This window comes from Stenella coeruleoalba (genome assembly GCF_951394435.1).
Source record: "Stenella coeruleoalba genome assembly, chromosome: 2".
In the NCBI taxonomy this organism is placed as follows: Eukaryota; Metazoa; Chordata; class Mammalia; order Artiodactyla; family Delphinidae; genus Stenella; species Stenella coeruleoalba.
The window spans coordinates 169,141,380-169,164,392 of NC_137147.1; the positions used below are offsets into that span (position 1 = coordinate 169,141,380).

General features: G+C 40.7%; 1 protein-coding gene across 2 annotated transcripts in view; it reads right to left on the reverse strand.

The window, feature by feature from the left end:
* The window catches only part of DNAJC1 (DnaJ heat shock protein family (Hsp40) member C1), a 203,159-nt gene that overhangs the window by 33,298 nt on the left and 146,848 nt on the right, over positions 1–23,013 (reverse strand). The window lies entirely within an intron of this gene.

A 23,013-nucleotide genomic window follows, 5' to 3' on the forward strand; every position in this document is an offset into this window, starting at 1 on the left:
AAAATAATTCAGAGAATGTTCGCTAAAACATTTAATAAACCTGTGAAACCAAGTATTGGCATTATGCTTTCTGCAAAAATAACAATGTTAAAACGTATCTACTAGTTTAGGTGAAGGTCTGAGTTGCATAGTTAACATTAGAATGCAAAGCTCCCGCAGCCTTTTAAATGCTCCAACGTACACCAAATAATAAAGAAGAAGTACTGTGAACCCAGGCTCTTAAAGACATTAAAAAAAGAAAGACAGTTGTTTTGAAGTGCATTGTGTCACTAATGCTCACAAATGCCTCATGTGAGCTTACCACAGAAGGTCTTGAAGTTTTTAAGAAAAATGATTAAAAAAGCAAAAAAACTTTATAAGTGTAAATGAAAATGTGAACAAGTAAATGGACTGATTCAGAATCAGAACCGAGACAAAGATATATTTTTTGTTCATTCTACGTAACGATATTTAATTCTAAAAAGCATGTATTTTCAAGAAGTTAATTTATCAAGTGCTAGCATTTTGTAAAACCTGAGAATAGAAATTAGAAAATCCTGCAGCCAAGACTTAAACCACCCAGTCCATGCAAAGCAACACTTCCTTTTTGAGAAGGTAAATAAATAGCTTCTAAAAGTTGATCAGATTATTAAATTGAATAATAAAATACCTTAAAGATGATAAAAATCTGTTTTTGCAAAAGCCAAAATTCTCAGAGCAAGCATATTCTCTGCATTTTATTCAGCATTACCACTTGGTGAAACCCAAAGTTGAGCAAAGCAAAAGAAACCATCATCAAAGAACAGATAGCCACGTTACAATTATTTTACATTACAGCACTAAACCGTTTCCTACCAGAGGCAGTAGCCACAATGGTACAACACAAGACTCTAGGAGTCAGCAGAGAGATGGAGGAAGCCACCTTATTTTCCTTTAATTAAAAAGAAAGAAAAAAGAAAGAAGGAAGGAAACCTCTGAGACAAATACCTTTTCTAATCACTGTTTCCGATAATGAACAGGCATACATCAGGCCGTATGCATTACAGGACCATCAGCACAGACAACAGCCAGAGGTGAGTGACCCCAGGGACTATCTCCACAGCTACAGCAAAGCTTCTCCCTGACACTAATCCTCCCTGTCATTCTCCCACTGTGCTCTAACCACACTGACATCCGCCTGCCTCACCGCAAGCTTAAGGGGGCCCTTCCTGACTTTTTACTGTCTCCCCCAATCAATGGTTCAAGCGTGCTCTTTTCACCATGTCCAAATGGCAGCTTCACTCATAATCAAAGTGCACTGCCCCTGTTAAAGGGCTTTCCGAAAGGCTCTCCCATTTGCATTCATTTGCAAAGCAAACTACTTTTATTCACTTTGTTCTGCTATCAAGAATGTTCCCTGAAGCAGATAAATTGGCATAAATACAACCTGCCACTTAAGAGTCAGTAAATAATAGCCAATAGTAGGGAGGATTTTATCAATCATTCTATTTTGTATCCACTAAAAGCTGAAAGCCTCAAACATATTCATCAGTACAACCCTTACGAAACATGCATAAATTCCCTTCTATAAAAAGGTAGCCTACACTGAGTATGGTCGGAATTTCCTTGATATTTAATGAATATCAGAAATCTAGTTCTCCATATCAGATAAATTAAAAATTTACACTGAAGGTTTTTTACTTTTTGCTTGTTTGTTTTTACTTAGGGGAAAAAGCATTATTCAGATATTATTTAGACAGGCATAATTGGATTTTCTAGGAAATCACTTTTGCTAAAAAGCTGAAACTTGAATAACTATACCAATTGGCTTCAAAATGCAAAAGTTACGAAGCATTTAAATATAAGCTTATAGTACAAGGTCATACATAAACAGCATTAAGTTGACGCTGCACAGAGATAGAGTATTCCAACCATATAGTGTATCAATGCAATTTCACGCTAAATCAGATCTTATTTCTGCATTAATTATAACAAACACATTTTTGTAGGAAACAAAATTGTCTAAAATGTCAATAATATAAGCCATTCTTTCACAGAGTAAACTAATTCTTTAATCTATTTTTAATAGATTGGCCTTCCAAATATGCTGCATGTATCAACAATGGGCATTAAGAATCAATCTAATTTTAATTCCTTGTGAATGAGTCTAAAAGGATAGTGCCACTTTTTTTCTGGAAAGGAAAAGATTTAAATCAAATATTTGGATGAATATCCTGAAAAATCATCTACTTCCTTGAAAATCCTTCCTTTTAGTTTCACTGTTATTTCACAGCCATGATTTTATTATTAATATTAAAAAACTAGATCAATAATAACTAGGACCATAATCTGAAATCTTTGAAAGAATCCTTTTAGCAGTTCATTATTCTCTCTCTTCCAGCTGTACGGCACTTTGGTGAATGTGTAATTCCTCAGCAATAGTTGGTTGTGTCTTTAGAAGCAACAGAGCCTACTGTGATCCAGCTACTGCAGCAGCCATGAGGGTGGCCTTGGTGTGAATGTATTCTCCTTGTTCTAATCTGGAGCCAACTGTAGCTCTGAAAGTCAAATGAATGCATACGCATACCGCTTTGCCACTTAAAACCACGTGTGTCCAATACTACTGAGACACTGGGCCAAAAATTCATCTCTACTGTAAAGTAATGGAAGACACCCCATGGGGTGGGGACAGCTGTTCTGACTACACAAGCATTCCAATTTTGCATCAGAAAAGCCCCGCTCTGGGAATAAATCTCCATACTGAATAAAAAATAAAAAGTTTTCAAATTATTTAATATATTTATGTAATGACCCCAAAATATATCTGCTAAAGTAAGAGCTGATATAACATTTAAATTGTATTCTCTCTACCCCTTTGGGATAGATTTTTGTCATAAAACCAGCTAATGTTCAAAGATTCTGCCTTTGAAAATCCTTAATATTCTTGGGGGATAGGAGTTGGAGGCTGTAGGGGAAAAGCACACTGTACCTTTAAAGTAACCTATACATACCTTTCCCCTCACAGAGTTAGACGGTAAAATGTTAATTACAAACTGTCATGCAATTTATTTGGTACTGAAAACTTATGATCCAATTAAAAGAAAAATTTTAAATGTACTTATTTACTGCATTTTCATACTTTATTGAAACTGCCTAATGAAGAATATTTCTGTTGAAATGACTTAATGTAATTTATGTAATTACAGACGTTACAATTTTGGATTCAACAACTTTTAATAGATTCAGCTCAATTCATGCATTCTCAAATTTTACCTAAGAAATAATATCCTTACTTAGTATCACCCAGTTAAAATATCACATATGCATCTAATAATGTGGATGGTATATCTAATGATCGAATAACCTGCTACCCTCTCATTCTACATTCTGTACCGACATTTTGTTTTAGAATGTGCATTTGGCTTTCAGCTATACAATTTTCATTTCCAATTTGAAAATTGAGCAGTTAATTGACCTTGACTATATATGTGGATAAATGGTATATTAAAAAACGCAAACAACAAAATTAAAAACAAATCACCTCGGGGCTTCCCTGGTGGCTCAGTGGTTGAGAGTCCGCCTGCCGATGCAGGGGACACGGGTTCGTGCCCCGGTCCGGGAGGATCCCACATGCCGCAGAGCGGCTGGGCCCGTGAGCCATGGCCGCTGAGCCTGCGCGTCGGGAGCCTGTGCTCCGCAACGGGAGAGGCCACAACAGTGAGAGGCCCGCATACCGAAAACAAACAAACAAAACAAATCACCTCTAATGTCTTTTCACTCTTAGGAGGAGAAACTCTTCTTTGAAGAAAACTTGCAACTCATCCTAACCTATTATTATAGTGTTGTGATCCTTTAGCAGCAGTCGTTGTGACCAGAAAGGTCTTCCCATCTATGATTTAGCTGCCTTGCCAAAAGAGAGATCCCCTCTGGACCAGTGATCCTAAAGTGTGGTCTGGCGCGAACCGGCAAACGAGTTTGTTACCCACCTGTGACGAAGTTCCGACACTTACAGCAGTTGACCGCTGCCACCACAACCAAGAGCAATCAGCAGGCTCTTCCTTTAGAGACTAGAAGCCAGTTGGGTTAGTTGTCAAGCTAGCATGTGCGTTCCATGAAGTGCGAGCTGCAATCTCGTTCGGCACAGCAGGACTACAGCCTGGTCAGCAGTAGCCGGAAATAATTTTTAAAACCTGGTCCTTCACTATAGATCATTTGAGAAACACTGCTCAAGACAATGCAGATAGTTCAAATTCCTTCTTACCTCCTTTTTTTTTTTTTTAGGAGCAACAGTAAATACTTGGAGCTCTTGAGAAATGGAAACAAAGATGTTTGATCCATTCCTTTGCAAAATATTTTATGCCACTAAGTGTTGGGGGGGCACTTGGCACGTAGTAGAAGATTACACCAGGTACAGGGAACAGCAAATTGCAGAGGCCTTGAAGTGGGAGCACGTCTAGGATGTCTGAGGAACAGCAAGATGGCCAGGGTGGCCAGAACAAAGCAAGCCGAGGTGGCAGGGGGAGGAGGTGAGGTCAGAGGGGCAAGGAGGTAAAATCACAGCAGGGCTCAGAGGCCACAAGGACTCTGACTCATTTACTCTGCCTGACACACAGCTATTGGAGAGGTTCTTCTCCCTTCAGTTGGTGGAGAGCTTATTTACAAAAGGGGCTATTTACAAAGGTGTGAGTGGAGGGGAGCCACAGGAGCTCGTGCACTGACAGTCCTGACAGCTCAAACCCGCAAGAGAAGACGCCCAGAGTCAGCCTGCTTACGAAGTGAGAGTGAAATCAGGTGCAGGGCAGCAACTGGCCTGAGATGACCACATCCAGAACCACGGCTAATTAGGTCTGTGATGAGTTACTGCACAGGCCCCACAGTTGATGAGAAGGAACAATATCAGGGTGTGATAAGAATCTCTGAGGTCTTTAATGACAGTACTAATCTCTGCCTTTTTTATTCCTTTACTCTCCTGTGGGGATTCAGAAAGGAGTAATCATAAATGTGATCAAGGGGATATATTTACCCAGAAGAATATGATTTTACCTGAAAGATTTGTGAAGTCTTATTTAAAACTATGATATACATTATTCAAATTCTAACCTAAAGAGTACGTACTAGAATCATCTATTCATGGTAATTTAAAATTGAAATAAAGAGCTGACACCATCGAAGATGTTTGACTGCCGATAGCTTTGAAGCCTCCCCTCTCCCGTCCCCCTTGTGCCCCACATCTGGGTTAAAGCCTGAAGGAAGCCTGGGAGGCTGAAACCTCGCACGTCCCTCCGTCCCTCCGTGTGTGTGAGAACCCTCATCCCAGCCCCACCCCAACCGCAGTAAAAAAAATCCCAAACCAGCCTCCTTTCCTTTCTCAGGTAATTTTTGGGCCAACATGGAAAGCCTGCCCTGTTTTCCCCAGAAAGCCTCGTTACATAATCAACCTTTTTGTATTATCTTGGGGGGGGGGAGGGGGGTTGTGTGTGTGTGTGTGTGTGTGTGTGTGTGTGTGTGTGTGTGACATTATCAGTCCTGACACTGGAACCAAATTTTGGGTATGGAGGTGGTAATGCTGTTCCTGCAAGGTGGCCACAGCAGTTGACACTAGGAGCAGGATGTCTAGAGGGGGGCGACCACCACCCGGGGTTATCTTCTCTTGCTTTGGTTTGCTGACTGGATCTGCTGCCTGGTGCTGCATTTGCTGAGTCCTACCAAGCCTCTGTCATAGATTTAACCCACCTAAGTTGGAAGCGTCAGTGATTGGTGTTCACAGAGAAGAGTATGGGATCAAGGAGCTCCTTTAAGTAGCCTTGGGTTGTGTGTCTCAGTCCAGACTCATCTGTGTCTTAGACTGAGTTGTGTGTCTTGATTGATGGACTCAGGAGAAAGACTCTTAACTTGTGAGATACTGCTTGTGTGTCTCAAGCAGGTGGTGTTGGCCCTGTTCTAAAGAGGGCTCAGGGGGAAAGAGCTTGGTTAGGCCCACTGGGTAGTCACCTGTATGGAGGAACAGCAGTCCCTATTTGAAGAGCAGTTGAATTACTGAGATTCATGCTCCTAAAGGCAGATGGCTCACTAGGACCCTATAAGATACGTTTGCTTCTGCTGCTTACGTCTCTGTTGCAAAAAAAGACCTTGATCCTCAGGGTTACAGAGAAGAACACCCCTGGCATCCCTGTGGCACAGCCAAGTTGTAAATTCAACTGCTGTCATGGCGAAGGATGCTAACCCTGACAATACTGATTGGAGGCTTTCTGGAGGAAGAAATTTATAAATATGAGCAGTGCAGAGAAGACCTCCCTGAAGGATACCCAGTAACTACCACCACCAAAAAACCCCAAACCAAAACAAAAAAAACCTACAGGGTGAGCACAGCGGTCTGCTAGGGCTGCCGCAACTGAGTTGCTTAAACAACAGAAGTCTATCTCTTCACAGTTCTGGAGGTCAGAAGTAGGAGATCAAGGTGTCATCAGGGTTGATTTCTGATGAGACCTCTCTTTCTGGCTTGCACATGGCCTTTGCTCTGTGTGTGCCCACGCAAAGCGAGGGAAGATCCCTGGCCTCTCTTCCTCTTCTGATAAGAACCCCAGTCCTATCAGATTAGGGCCCTGCCCGTATGACCTCACTTAACCTTAATTAATCACCTCCTTAAAGGCCCCATCTCCAAGTACAGTCATGTGAGGGTTAGAACTTCCGCATATGAAGTTGGGACACAATTCAGTCAGTAACAAGGAGGAAACAAACAAAAACCGAAATGGAAGTCTGTAATTTGCCCCAATTGGTAACTGAAATTTTACTAAAAGAATTTCTACAACAAAAAGATTAAAAGGGCAGATTGGCTTTTGTACCTCTATAACACTAGTTCTGAATTAGTTTAACGTTTGCTGAAACACAGCAGTTGGATAACCTTCATGGCCTTAATCAGTAACGGGGCTCAAATTACAGTTACACTGGGCATCCCACTAAATTTAAATAAGGTACCCCCTATAATCATCGGGCAGTCACTAAAGGTGATAAAGAGGACAAACAGGTATGCCTTACCTTAACCACAGGAACTACTGTCTTGCCTAAATTTCTCGTGATCACAGTACCCATTGTCCTAAAATGTGCCAGTGCTCATGGACTCTCTGACTCAACGAGTAATAAATATTTGTCACAAATTATCCTGATAAAATGGAACCCCATGAACCTCTTCTTCCCCCATTAAAATAGTTAATGTGGCCCAGTGTAAATTAAAACAAAGTCTTTCATGGTTGAAACCCTTTAGACAAGATGTATTTAGAGAAGTGGTGAGTATCCCCACTGCTCTGCCATTTAAGAGCCCAGTTCACCCTGCTCTTAAACTTGGGAAGAATGAATGTGCCTCACAGTGGACTACCCATGAGCCTGGATTGCTGTGGGCCGCGTTAAGGTCCCTGTAGCCAGTACTACTGAATTGACCAAATTCATCCAATCAGCGAATGGTAAATATTTTTCTATTATAGAATTTGCTGCATATCTTTTGTTCGGTGCCTATTTCAACAGCCTCTTGACTGAAGTTTGCCTTCCCCTCCAAAGGGCTAGGACATACTTTACCCAGCTCCCAGGGCGGGTAGCTCACAGCCCTGTCATTGCACGCAGTCTCTGAGGGCAAGACCTTAACTACATCCTTCTTTCTCTAGGGACACAGGTATGACATTACCCTGATGATTTCCTCTTTGACACACTCGTTTGGGACATACAAATAATACAAGGTGCTCACAAAAAGAGGATGGGCCACTGCCTCACACACAGGGTAAGGCCCCCCTGCCACCTCGATGAGATTCCTGAAAATTATTGGGGAAACTGAAGGCTGCTCTCTCTGTGACACTGTCAAGAAACAGCTGTTGACTCTCAGCACCCACAACGTCTTTTAGGCTTTTTTTTGTGTTCCGAAGGAAGCATATTTCTCATTTACAACTTGTACACAAGCCCATTTATGCTGTTACTTGCAAATTAGCCCACTTTGAATGGGGCCCCCTCTAACAAAGGGCTCTAGAATCTGTCCCAACTGCAAAATAACAGACACTCCTGTTAGTGCCCCCCAGAGACTCCTTCACTGTAGAGGTTTTGGCAACCTTCTCTCTGAGTTAGAATACCAGTTGTGTACAGCTAATTACTTTAAAATGTTAAAACCGTAAGTATTTGGACTGCTAAAATTAAATTTTTGGTCTTTTAAAGAAACTGCTTAAAAAATGAAAAAGAAAGCCACAAACCAGGAGCAAATATTCACAGCACATATCAGAAAACAAGATTTGTATCGCAATTTGTTCATCTATTCTCCTACTGATAAACACCTGGGTAGCTGCCGGCTCTGGGTTACAATGTATTATGAATACAGACGCTATGGATATTTGTGTATAACTCTCTTAGTGGTCATGTGTCTTAATTTCTCTTGGATAAATACCTACTGGTGGAATCGCTAGGTCATAGAGAAAGTATACATGTCACTTTACAAGAAACTAGGTAAGTATTTTTCCCAAGTATTGCTTTGCACTCTAACCAGCGATAACTGAGGGTTCTTGTTGCTCCAGATCCTCACCCACACTCGATATCACCAGTTATTTTATTTATTTATTTATTTTAAAAGAATAATCAGGAATTTAGTTATTAATTTAATTTTATTTAATTTTACTTTTTGGCCATGCCATGCAGCATGCGGGATCTTAGTTCCCCAACCAGGGATCGAACCGGTGCCCCCTGCATTGGAAGGACAGAGTCTTAACCACTGGGCCTCCAGGGAAGTCTCCAGTTATTTTGACTGTTCTGGTGGGAATGAAATGTATCTTATTGTGGTGACGATTTGCATTTCCCAGATAACAAATGATCTTGAGTATCTTTACATGTGTTTAAAGACCAACTGAATATCTACTTTTGTGAAGTATGTGTTCATTTGTTAACTGGGTTGTCTTTTTATCAGTCAGTTGTAAGAATTCTTTATATTTTGTGGACACAAGATCTTTGTCAGATATATGTTTTGTGAATATTTTCTTCCAGTCTGTAACTTACATTTTCATTTAAAATTCTTCAACTTCTGAAGACCTACCTAATTCCCATATACTCTTTATCTAGCTAACTACAATGCTAATAGCTTATGTAATTACTGTGGTTACAGGCCTCCAAGATGGTCCTCAGTGATGTCTACCTCCTTGTTCAGTCCCCTTCCACAGTGCCTAGAGCTGACCTGTATAACTAACAAGATATTGTAGAAATGGCAGTGTGTGACTTCCAAGGCTAGTTTATAAAAGACACTGCAGCTTCTGCCTTGCTGTCTTTGGGATCACTTGGCTCTGAAGGCCAACTGCCCAGTTGTGAGGGCATTCAAGCAGCCCAATAGACAGGCAGTGATAGGAAGAGACAGTGTCTCCCTCAAGATCAAGGGGCAAGCATTCTTACTGTCTGGTGTAGTGAAGATAATTGCCTCCCTCTGGAGAAAAGGACAGCCATGCTTATTGCCTGTTATAAAAGATTTGGGTTCCTTAAGCTCAGGATTCCTCTTCTGCACCACAACCCATTGGCTGCAGAGGGGGTCATCTGTCCCTCTGCATTGCTCTGGGGGAACTGGGCTCAGGGAACCAGCAGAAAAAATGCTGATACTCTATCTACTGCTATTGCTGTGAGTGACAAACTGTCCTTTACCTCTGATCGACGAGTCTCATGTCTGCTACCAGCATCCATGAAACTGTGGCAGGCTAACTTATGTTCTTGCAAGTGGGGTAGAATCTCCAATGCCTTACAGTTTGGGTGACAAGGATAGGATTCTGACTGAGACACGACTTTCTGAAAGAGGAAGGATGAGAGCCTTGCAGAGACTTGAGGGAAGGCCTTGGGAATCTGCAGTAAACACGCTGACCAAATCATACAGTCAGTTATGGAAGCAAATGGCCCTTCCTTTCGCTGCCTATTACTGAGGGTGAACTGCCGAGGTGGCTGCAGGCTGAACACCAGGAAACAGGTGTCCTCACTGCTGCTAAATCTCTTCTGGGCTGGGGCACTTCCTTACCATCCTGTTAATCAGCCTCAGGTGTGTCCCACAGTAACAACCAGGAGATTCATTTCAGTACTGTTCCCTTTCAGGCAAAAGGTTCTGCTCTCTTTCAGACAATTACAGAGACACATATCTATAATGACCATGAAAGGAGAGAAATTCATGGGCATAAATCAGGCCAGTCATTAGAACAATGTCTGGTTTACTTGGGAGTTGAGGGGGCGGGGTGTGTAATGGTCTTAAGGACAAATGGTATCAGCTGGGCTGTCTTTCCTACAGTCTGTCTTGTCCACCTCAAGTCTATTTGGAAATGACAGTAAAAGGTCTCAGAGGTTTTGGAAGTGGGTCATGGCTGCTTTTATCCTTTCAGGAGGTCTCCCAGAGACAGATAAACTCTTGTAGGAAACCAAGAATGAGGCCTTGCTTAGTATTCAGGTTCTTATTACCTCAGATTGGATTTAGAACGCTGATATAAGTGACCAACTAGAGAATGAGAAATTAACCCAGAGAAACTTAGGTAAATTTTTGTGGTCAGCCTACCACCCTGGAAAACTCCCCTAGCCCTTATGTAGAAACTGAGTGAGAATTAAGAGATGTTAGTGATGGGAGAGCAACTGCTCTGGATCAAGATGGACTCGGCAAAGAAGGTCACCACTGTGCAAGCCTGAGCCAGCCAGTGGCAACCCCATGACCTCAGCTAGAAAGCCCTGTGGCTACGGTACTGAGTCAGAGAGTTCTCAAAGCTGAAATAGATGGTATCCGCCATGAGGACCTCACCACCTGATCGCACGTGGTGTGATCACGGGTCGCCCAAAACAGTGGAGTTGCACTTGGTTTGTGCAGCTCAGAATTAGAAGCACCTTATCCAAATCTCTGAGTACTGGAGATAGTCTGTGTCTCATTTCAGCACCCTACCTGGTACTTTATACGGACTAAACTACTTATCACAGTACTTTGAAGGGACTCAGACCAGCAGGCTGCATTTGCACCTGTCCAGCAAGCTGCTGACATGCTGTCTGCTTTTGAAGTCCCACATCTTCATGACTCTTTTGGGAGGTAAGTCTCTATGACTAATGACCCTGTGACCTGGAGCCTATGACAAAGGAAAACAGCCTTGACCTGGAGGCATCTCTTGGGTTTTGGACTTGCTGCCGCCCTGACACAGCTATCAGGTAGGCACACCACCCCCTTTTTTGGGGGCCTCATTGCACAGCATGTGGGGTTTCAGTTCCCTGACCAGGGATCAAACCCGTGCCCCCTGCAGTGGAAGCACAGAGTCCTAAACACTGGGCCACCAGGGAATTCTGAGGTGCACCCTTTTTGAAAAGCAACTACTAGCTTGCTGTTGAACTATTTTCAAAAGGAATGCCTGGTTTAAGGAAGCCTTGTGACTCTCCAGTCTGATATTCCCATTTTGGGGTGAGTCAATGCAGATTCAATGACTCATAAGTTGAGGGGGCCTAACAAGCCTTGCTTGTTAAATGGAAACGGTAAGTTCAAGAACACAGCTGGCCTTGGCCCACTGGCATCTGGTCTCTACATGAAAAAGTGGCAGCTTTCCCTTTGGGAGAAACTTTTACTCTATTCCACCATCTGAAGCAAAGCTGCTGGCTCAGTGGGGCCCTCAATTCACAAAGGTTCCATTAAATGCCTGGGCCTTGTTCACTGATGGTTGGGCTAATGAGAAACCTGACGGTATCCAACCTCAGTTAGCAGCTATGAAAAAACAAAACAGATGTCGCTGTGTAGAGAGAGTGGAGCTGGGGGCGGGAGGCGGGGCGCTTCCCCACCACCGACACTTTTCCAGGTTACTGAGCTGCCATTCCCATCCGATCAGCCACGTCATTATGGCTCTCGAAGGTGGTCTTTGCCATTTTTTCAGCTTTCCAGACCATTCACGGGTCTGTCCGCAGTTACACCTTTTATTGCAAAAGCCACTCAACAGCCACTCAAGAGTTACCGTATCTGATGAAACTCAAAAATTGATTCAAAAATGTTTGACTCTATCTCCCTCACCTCCTCCAGGTCTTTACACCTTATAATAAAGCAGTTTGGTCACTAAATGTCACTTTCTCTAGCAAGGAATCTTATCTTCTTAGCTACTTCCTGGGTAATGAGTAATGATTAGGATGAAAGGAGATGCGGGTTATAGAGACGTATTTAGAAAATTTGGGATTCCCACCTGATTCTGGCATGATGCTTCTTTCCCTTATGACAATCCCAGCCCAGTCTGGCTGGTATACCTTCTGGGTGGCAGTCCAGCCAAAAGGGGGAATAGGCGTTTCAACCTCGATTCTGGTTCAGCTACCTGGATTCTCTTGTTAGAGTCACATGGTCCTAGGTCATGATCACTTAGGTGAACAGACTTGTCACCAATACAGTGCAAAGTGGGGGGATCTAATGGAACTCTATAAGATGTATAAAAATGACTTTTTCCTCTCGTACTTGACCCTTCTGGGGAAAAGATCTTGGTACAAGGTCAGGGGTGAATGGGGGAAAAAAAGGTGAAGCTACAGCTTCTGGAATGAGATACCCCAATTTTGTGGCAATGGAGGGAGAACAACAATCTCAAAATCTGGAAAGGGAACAGCTTAGATCCTGAGAGATATGGGGAAGGGAGGAGTGTTAATAATTTTGTCTTTCAGAATAGGCCCTGGAACCTTCCTCATGAAGGAAAACACCCTGGTGCTACTCTCTCAAACTGTTCCAAGTGCCCTAAATTTAGCTGGCTGTACCACAACTTGATTATTATTGCCTTAAATATTTCTGACAATGCCATTAAAAATAGCAGATGGCCCAGATCCTGTATATCCCATGCTAAACGTACATCAGCACCTTTGGGTGTCATCTCTATCCTCATCCCCATGGCCATCACACTCAATCATTCTGTGGGGAAGAAAAATGTGACTGGTGGCACTGACCAACATGACAGGTTGGGCTGACGACTTCAGGTAGTTGCTCAACAAAACAAGGACTAGACTCCATTATTAAAAGTGAACTGGCCCAGCTGACAGGTGTGTAGGAAGCAGGGTCGACTTGTTCCTCCCCCTGACTCATAAAAGTCTCATATGTAATATACTACCACTGCCCTAATAATTGTAAATAAACTCTCTTTACAGGGTCATCATGTGCCTGCACCCTAGGACTACACTTTGGTGCAGAAGCAAGCCATCTTTTTTTCCTTTATTCCTGAAATTACAATGACTTGCGCCCTGGGAGTAGTCATAGGAGACATTCAAGTGTTTAAGGAAACACCACCAGCAGGTTATGTAGCCCTCAGATGACTGAGAAGATCCCTCCGAAATGAGGGATAACTGACTTGTAGTTCATGTGCTCATTGAGGAAGGTATCCCTACGATGGGAATCATCTAGTTTTAAAAGGTGGTATGAAATTTGTTCCTGACTATTTGAATTGACCAATTACACTACCTACCATGGTGGTGGAAGACACTCAGATCAGCCTCAACTTTCTGGCGAGGGTTGTTACTGGTGACCCCACTGCCACAGATTCCTCCTGTGGGCCAGGGCGGAAGCTTGCTAAAGCATCCTGCTATACCAGAGGCTTGGGGAACTGGCTTAAAAATGCTGATATTCTGACTACTGCTGTTGCTGTAATAAACTGTCCTTTATCTCTGACCAGGAGTCTTATTCTTCTATCACCATTCATGAAACTGTGGCAGGCTAACTTGTTAGTCTGCAAATAGTGTGAAATTGTAGACTCTTCACAGTTGTTGACAGTATGTACCTTTTCATTTTCTTAATGGTACCTCTTGAATGACAGAAGTTTTTAATTTTCATGAAGTCCAATTTATCAGTGTTTTCTTTTATGGTTAGTGACTTGAGTGCCCTGTCTCTAAAGGCTTTATCAATCTCAAGGGTAAGGTAGGGGTCAAGGTTCATTTCCTATTTCACAGCTGCTCCAATACCATTTGTTGAAAAGACTACATTCTTTCTCCTTCTGAATTGCCTTGATATCACTGTCAAAAATCAGTTGATAGACTGTAGAGAACAAATGTATGGATACCAAGGGGGAAAGGGGTGGTGGGAGGGATTGGGAGACGGGGATTGCCACTATACATTATCGATACTATGTAGACAACTGATGGGAACATACTGTATAGCACAGGGAACTCTACCTAATGCACTGTGGTGACCTAAATGGGAGGGAAGTCCAAAAGGGAGGGGATATCTGTATGTGTATGGCTGATTCATTATGTTGTGCAGTGCAGGCAAACACAACAGTGTAAAGCAACCACACTCTAATAAAAATTTAAAAAAAAAAAAGACAAAGAAGAGAAACAGAGAAGTCAAGAAGAAAAGGAATGTAATCACTAAAGGCAAATATAAACATTTTAAATTCTTAAAAAAAATCAACTGTCTGTATGTGTCTACTTCAGGGCTCTTTTAATGTTACATTGATCTATTTATCTATTGGATGCCATATAATTTCCATTATAAGATAAGAAAATTGTAGTGTTGTGCTGCTAATTTTTTTAAAGATGTAGCACATCACAACTTTTTTTTTTTGGGGGGGAATGAAAATTATTTTAAATTACAAATAAATATTCCATCTATTTAAATCTTTATCCCTGCTTGTGGAATAATGCTATATAGTCTGCAAAAGGACCTAAATCAGGACCTGGGGTCTTTGTTGTCTTTTTTAGCTACACCTTTCTAATGCTCTACAAAACTTATATCCTGTCTTACTCTTCCTGAAATAAGAACACTATCATCACCTATAAGGTTAGGGAATTGGCAAAAAGATGTAATAATTTTCTTAAGGCCACCTAGAAAGTCAATACAAGAAGCCAAAGATTCAAAGTTCTTAAAGAAAAAAAAAAGTATTCTGGATAAAATTATAAATGATTAAGACCCAACATTTACTATATTATTTACTAAGATTATATAAAAGATATGTGTGAGTGTGCATTTACTATATTATTCAAAAGAAAGACTCTTTGAAAATGAGCATTGGTAAATTTATGTTAGAAAATCTTTGTGCCGTCATTATTACTTGTTCTCTATTGTTTTTTTTTCAATGTTGAAAAGTAGGAAAAGCTTTATAAAGAATTACATTACTATTTACTGCCTAAAACTTTTTTTTGAGAAAAATGAATAGTAAAGCGTAGAAAACCAAAGTTAGATATATATACTGTTAGACTACCTAGGATAAAGTTATATCATATTTAAGATTAACATAATGTTAACAGAAAAACTTTAGAACATGACACTGGCTTTGATTTAAGACCTCATGAAAAAGCAGTACAAATTAGTTTTTTTTAGTTTTGGAGGACATGCATTAGCCCACCAGCTTGTCAGTCACGCTTTGAAATTCAAGCTTAAAAAATGTATTGGGGACTTCCCTGGTGGCACAGCGGTTAAGAATCTGCCTACCAATGCAGGGGACATGGGTTCAATCTCTGGTCTGGGAGGATCCCACATGCCACGGAGCAACTAAGCCCGTGCGCCACAACTACTGAGCGTGCGCTCTACAGCCCGCGAGCTACAACTACAGAGCCCGCGCTCCGCAACAAGAGAAGCCACCACAAAGAGAAGCCTGCGCACCACAACAAAGAGTAGCCCCCACTCCCCGCAACTAGAGAAAGCCCGTGAGCAGCAACGAAGACCCAACGCAGCCAAAAATAAAATAAAATTAAATCTTTAGGGAAAAAAAGTATTGATTTACCACTGACATAATTAAAATTATATCCTCTTGTTGGATTGACCCCTTTATCGTTATGTAATACTCCTTCTCTGTCTCTTATGATAATCTTTGTTTTAAAGTTTACTTTGTCTGATATAAGTATAGTTACCCCAGCTTTCTTTTGGTTTCCATTTGTATAGAGTATCTTTTCCCATCCCTTCACTTTCAGTTTATGTGTGTCCTTATATCTGAAGTCAGTCTCTTGTAGTCAGTGTATTGATGGGCTAATGCATGTCCTCCAAAACTATAAAGAATTATAGTGGACCCTTGTACAACATGGGTTTGAACTGCATGGGTCCACTTACATGCAGATTTTTTTCAATAAATATGTACTATAGTACTACACGAAACACAGTTGGTTGAATCCACAGATGTGGAACTGGGGATACGGAGGCCTGACTATAAAGTTACATGCAAATTTTTCACTGTGTGAAGGGTTGGTGCCCCTAATCCCCATGTTGTTCAAGGGTCAACTGTAATACCAATCCTTCTCTAACTCTTCCAAAAAACAGAGAACACTTTCAAACTCATTTTACAAGGCCAGCATTACCCTGATACCAAAACCAGACAAGGAAGCCATAAGGAGAGAAAATTACAGGCCAAAATCCCAGGTGAACACAGATGCATTTTAAAATCCTCAAGAAAATATTAGCAAACCAAATTCATTAATACAGTAAAAGTATCATACACCACGGTCACGTGGAATTTATTCCAGGGATGCAACAATGGTTCAACATGTGGAAATCAATGTGATACACCAACATTAACAACATTGGTTTGTTAACAACATTAACAAAATGAAGGATAAAAATCATATAATCATCTCAGTAGATGCAGAAAAGGAATTTGACAGAATCCATAAATATCCATTTATGATAAAAACTCGCAAGAAAGTGAGTACAGAGGGAATGTACTTCAACATAATAAAGGTCATATATGACAAGCCCATAGCTAACATTATACTCAATGGTGGAAAGCTGAAAGTTTTTTCTTTAAGATCAAGAACAAGACAGGGATGCCAAGTCTTACCACTTTTATTCAACATAGTATGGAAAGTCCTAGCCAAAGCAAGTAGACAAGAAATAAAATGCATGCAAACTGGAAAATGCATGCAAACATGTAAAACTGTCACTTTTTGCAGATGATATATTATATAATATATAGAAAACCCTAAAGCCTCCACCAAAAGACTGTTAGCACTAGTAAATTCAGTAAAGTTTCAGGAAACAAAATCAATCAAAACAATCTGTTGTGTGGTTTTTTTTTTTTTTTTTTTGCAGTACGCGGGCCTCTCACTGTTGCGGCCTCTCTCGTTGCGGAGCACAGACTCCGGACGAGCAGGCTCAGCGGCCATGGCTCACGGGCCCAGCCGCTCTGCGGCATGTGGGATCTTCCCGGACAGGGGCACGAACCCGTGTCCCCTGCATCGGCAGGCAGACTCTCAACCACTGTGCCACCAGGGAAGCCCTGTTGTGTTTTTATGCACTAGTAATGAACTCTCACAAAAAGAAATTAAGAAAACAATCCCATTTACAAAAAAATAAAATACCTAGGAATAAATTTAACCAAGGAGGTGAAAGATCTGTATACTGAAAACCGTAAGACATTAATGAAAGAAACTGAAGAAGACACAAAAAAATGGAGAGACAGTCTGTGCTCATGGATTGGAAGAATATGTTAAAATGTCCATACTACCCAAAGCAATCTACAGATTCAATACAGTTCAATGGTATTTTTCACAGAAATAGAAAAACAATCCTAAAATTAGAGTGGAACCACAAAGGACCCCCAATAGCCAAAGCAATCTTGAGAAAGAAGTACAAAACTGGAGCAAAGTACAAAACTGCTCCCTGATTTCAAATTATATTACACACCTACAGTAATCAAAACAGTATAGTATGAGACAACCTACTGAATGGGAGAAAATATTTGCAAATGATATTACTGATAAGAGATTAATATCCAATACATATAAATAGCTCATAAAACTCAACATCAAGAAAACAACCCAAGGGCTTCCCTGGTGGCACAGTGGTTAAGAGTCTGCCTGCCGATGCAGGGGACATGGGTTCGTGCCCCGGTCCGGGAGGATCCCACATGCTGCGGAGCGGCTGAGCTCGTGAGCCATGGCCGCTGAGCCTGCACGTCCGGAGCCTGTGCTCCGCAACGGGAGAGGCCACAGCAGTGAGAGGCCCGTGTACCGCAAAAACAAAACCAAAAACAAACAACCCGATTAAAAAATGGGGCAGAAGAACTGAACAGACATTTTTCCAGAGGAAATGCAGATTTTTCATATGCAGGCCAAGAGGCATATGAAAAGATGATCAACATAACTAATCATCAGGGAAATGCAAATGAAAACCACAATGAGATATCACCTAACACCTGTCAGAATGGCTATCATGAAAAAGAACACAAATAACAAATGTTGGTGAGTGTGTGGAGAAAAGGGAACCCACATACAGTGCTGGTGGGAATGTAAACTGATGCAGCCACTGTGGAAAGCAGTATGGGGGGTTTTCAAAAAATTAAAAATAGAACTACCATATGACCCAGCAATTCCACTCCTGGGTACACATCTGAAAAAGACAAAAACACTAATTCGAAAGCTACATGCACCTCAATGTTCAGAGCAGCATTATTTACAATTGCCAAGATATGGAAACAAACTAAGTGCCCGTCAACAGATGAATAAAGATGTGGTATATCTATCCCATCAAATACTACTCAGCTATAAAAAAAGAATGAAATTTTGCCATTTGCAGCAACATGGATGGATTTGAAGGATATTATGCTAAATGAACTAAGTCAAAGACAAATACTATATGATATCACTTATATGTGGAATCTAAAAGACACACCAAACTAGTGAATAAAACAAAAAAGAAGCAGACTCGCAGATATGGAGAATAAACTAGTGGTTACCAGTGGGGGAGTGGGCGGGCGGCAATAAAAGGGCGGGGGAGAGGGAGGCACACACTCCTGGGGGCAAGACAGGCTCGAGGATGTACTGCACAACGTAAGGAACCCAGCCAATATTGTGTAGTAACCGTAAATGAAAAAAACGAATGAAAAACTGTATGAAAAATAAAAAATAAATGGCCACCCCACCACCACCAAACAGTATGATACTGGCATAAAGTCAGATTATATGATCAATGGAAGAGAATAGAGATCACAGAAATAAACTCATTCATATACGGTCAATTGATTTATGACAAAGGAGCCAAGAATATACAATGGGGAAAGGACAGTCTCTTCAATAAATGGTGCTGAGAAAACTGGACAGGCATACGCAAAAGAATGAAACTGGACCACTATCTTACACCATACATAAAACTTAACCCAAAACAGATTAAAGACTTGAATGTAAGACCTGAAACCATAAAACTCCTGGAAGACAACATAGGCAGTAAGCTCCTTGACATCCCAGATTTGATCCACTGTTAAAAATCCACCAATTTTTCTCATTTCCTTTAGGAAGAAATCCAAGTTCCTATGCAAGGCATTTAAAGACTGGGTATCTGACCCCTGCCTACCTCTCCACTTTTATTTCATCTTAATCTCTGCCTCCTATCCTAATGCTTCAGACATCTGAAACTACTGGCTGAACATGGAGGATGTTTCATATCACTGTGCCTTTTTGAATATTTTCCCTATGCTTAGAATACACTATTCTGCATTTTCTATCTAATAACTACTCCTACATTAAGAATAAGTTTCCTCTGTGAAGCCTTTCTAACTCCCAAGACACTGAAGTACTCCCTCTGCTATGCTTCCTCCATAACTATATACACTTTTATAAAAATTATTGCATTATATTGTGATGGCCTCTTTATATAACTGTTTCTTTGTATGGATTATAATCTCCTAAGGCTTAGGGACTATGCCTTTCCTGCATATATTCTCAATGCCTGGAGCACATTATTAAGTCAGTGCATAATTACTGAGTGAGTATTTTGGGAAAAAGTTGAAAAACCCAAAGGAAAAATAGAGGCGAAGCATACCAGGCCCCTTTGGAGGTAGGACAATAAATTCTATATGTATTACTAGAAGTGGATAACGCATACATGAGTGGAAAATGACAATAATTACGTATTTCTCTAGGATTGGTGATACTCAAAATGTAGATCTCTTGCTTAGTAAAGTTAGAATTCCACCAGAGACATTTTCATGTCTTAAGGGACATTTTAATTTATAGATTTATAGCTATTAACATTAAATGTGACCTCAAGGACCAACTGTTCTGTCTACAGGCAGAAATTTTTCTGCATTATCCTATTTGAGAAAAAATAACTGAAACAAAAGAAACCGAAGGGATTTTTAAAAAATCAGGACGTATGATAAAAGGATGTATTGGTAAATAGTACGGGGGAAGCTGGAAATTTGTAGTACTCTTTCCATGTTGTTCAACTATAATGCATCCAGTATTTGTCAAAGGTCATATTATTCAACAGAATGACACCTGATTCTTAGTTTAGTAACTGGAATCATGTATATACACTGGAATCTAACTAGCTTTCTTAAAGGGTAACACTTTTAGTAGTTACATTCCCTTAAAACAGCCTCATTTCAATGGTTTATCTATATGCTGTAATATTTAATAATATTTTAGAATTACAAGGGGTCACAGAGACAACCTAGCCCAACACCCTCTTTTTAAGATAGAAGAAACTGAAGCCTACAGAAGCCGAAAAGGCTTCTTCAGGTTCACTGGGCAATCAGCGATGGAGTTGGGATAAGATCTCAGGTTTCCCAATTTTAGCCCAGTAATCCATTCTGAGTTTTTAAAATTACAAATAAAAGTGTTAAGTTATCGCTGACAGTGAGCATATATATTGTATCATGCAATATCATAAAAACATATTTAGCCAAACTGCTGAAAGTGGGATACCTTTTAAATATTTCTACAAAATTAAGGTAGGATCATAATTTTAGACAGCATCACAGTCAGGACAATACTTGCAAATTCTTTTAATTAGTATAAATGTCATAATTTCCTTTCCAGTTTTATGTCATCTGATAGCAAAGTCCTAGTGTGAAAGGAAAATAAACATAGAGTCAGTATGGCTCAGATAGCTCTCTTAAATGGAGCTGGGAGGCCATTAAGGAAGTATGACTTATGCAAGTCTCAGCCTGGATGGAATCTGACCTTTGGACCTGATGAAGTCATCCGGAACACCTGCCAGAAACTCAAGATACTTATAGGACCCTTACCCTAAAATAACTTGTGACAGTCTATCTACTTATCAGACCCCTACCCTAAAACAACTTGTGATCCCGGGACTTCCGTGGTGGTGCAGTGGTTAAGAATCTCCCTGTCAATGCAGGGGACCCGGGTTCGATCCCTGGTCCAGGAAGATCCCACATGCTGCAGAGCAACTAAGCCCATGCACCACAACTACTGAGCCCTCGTGCCACAACTACTGAAGCTCACACTCCTAGAGCCCATGCTCTGCAACAAGAGAAGCCACCGCAATGACAAGCCCATGCACTGCAAGTAAGAGTAGCCCCTGCTTGCCGCAACTAGAGAAAGCCCGGGCGCAGCAATGAAGACCCAACAACGCAGCCAAAAAAATAAAATAATATAAAAAAATAAATAAAAACAAACTTGTGATCTCTTAAGGACAAATACTGTCTGACTCAGGTCAGAGTCAATCATAATTCTCACCAGGCAACTTTCAACACCCTCTGGCTTTTTGTTTTAATAAGCCCCTGACTCTTTTCCTCGGAACATTCTTTCAGAGTTACCAGAATCTGTGTCTCTTGATTTGTGATCCTTAAGACCCCAAATAAACACTTTTCTTATTTGCAGCCTCCTGCATTATTTTTTGGTTGACACTAGACACATACTAAGTACTCAGAAAACACTTGTTAAATTGACTGAAAGAATACCATAGGATAGTCTCGAGTATTAACCACTAACAAGGGAAGGCCTACGTAATTTGCGGAAGAGGGATACAGACAAGAATACAGCTAGGAAAAATAGGAATAGTTTATAAAATCATAGTAAGTTTTAAAAATATGTGTTATTTAGGTCTTTACTCATCTCTGCAAATTCAAGGAGACTTGAACTGACATCTAGAAAACCACAAACAAACCTATTAGAGCTTTTTAAGTGAAAATAAGAACTTAGATGAAGTGTGCACTGAAGAGCTGCTTCTTTGTGAAGCCTTTAAATTTTCGTGTTTTATCCAGATTTCCTTATGACCAGTGGTATATGTCTGTAAGGTGGTTCCCAGGATAAGGGAAATGGATGTGAAAAGTATAAAAACCAATCTCACACCAGGATCAAGTCATAAATGATACCTTCATACCCATACGTGTGCCACCATATATTTAAGTGCACTTTTAGATGGGGTAGTTTTAATTAGAATTTTTTATTGAAGTATCATTGATCTACAATGTTGTGTTAGTTTCAGGTACAGAGCACAGTGATTCAGTTATATATATACACATACATATATATGCACGTATGTACATATATATTCTTTTTAGATTCTTTTCCCATTTTTTCTTAACAGTTGTGATTTTTCTCTCACTGATGTGTATTTTCCTTACTCTCAAGAGAAAGCTATTCAACTGTCATATTTTCTTCATTCCTTATTCAGTCTTAAAAATTTATGGCTTCTGATATGCTTTCCACTTACATATAGACAATACCAGTCAATAGTATTTTTAGTTTGAACAATAATAATACATCAAGTACTCTGTCCTTCCTTCATGTGTTTCCATACTTGAGAATAAAAATTAGACATAATAAATGTACCAGCAAATGAAAAGGTATGGAAAACTCCTTGATTACCTGAGCATACCTACCACTGTGCCTGACACATAGCAGGCTTATAATAATTATGTGGAATGAATGGCTGACTGACTAGCTGAGTGAATGGTGGAAATAAAGATTCCGGCCATTTTGACAGTGGCTGGAATTTGGCACTCAACAGTTCTTGCACGTAACCAAGCAGACTAGACTCGCTTTGCTAAGGGAGGGAAGAGTCAAGCTTCCGTTCAAAAGACAGTAATACTAAGAGCCGTTGGTACAGCCTTACACCAAAAACTAGGCTGGGGAGAAGAGAATGGGAGGAGCAACAGCTGGACAAGGGCTTTGGAGGCTTTCTTCTCACTGCTCGGTGCAGCTAAGTGTTCCAGTTCCACAGACATTATAGGTCCGTAACACTACCTGAGTAAGAGATTATTCAAATCTTTCGGGAAAGATCTGGCACCACACGATGGTAAATCAGATAAAGTTACCATCATTTGAAGTGAGGCTGTAAGTTAAGGACATATATTAAGGCCAATAATATTTAATAAATGTTAGCCGTGGGTTACTGAATTTCCAAACAGCCCT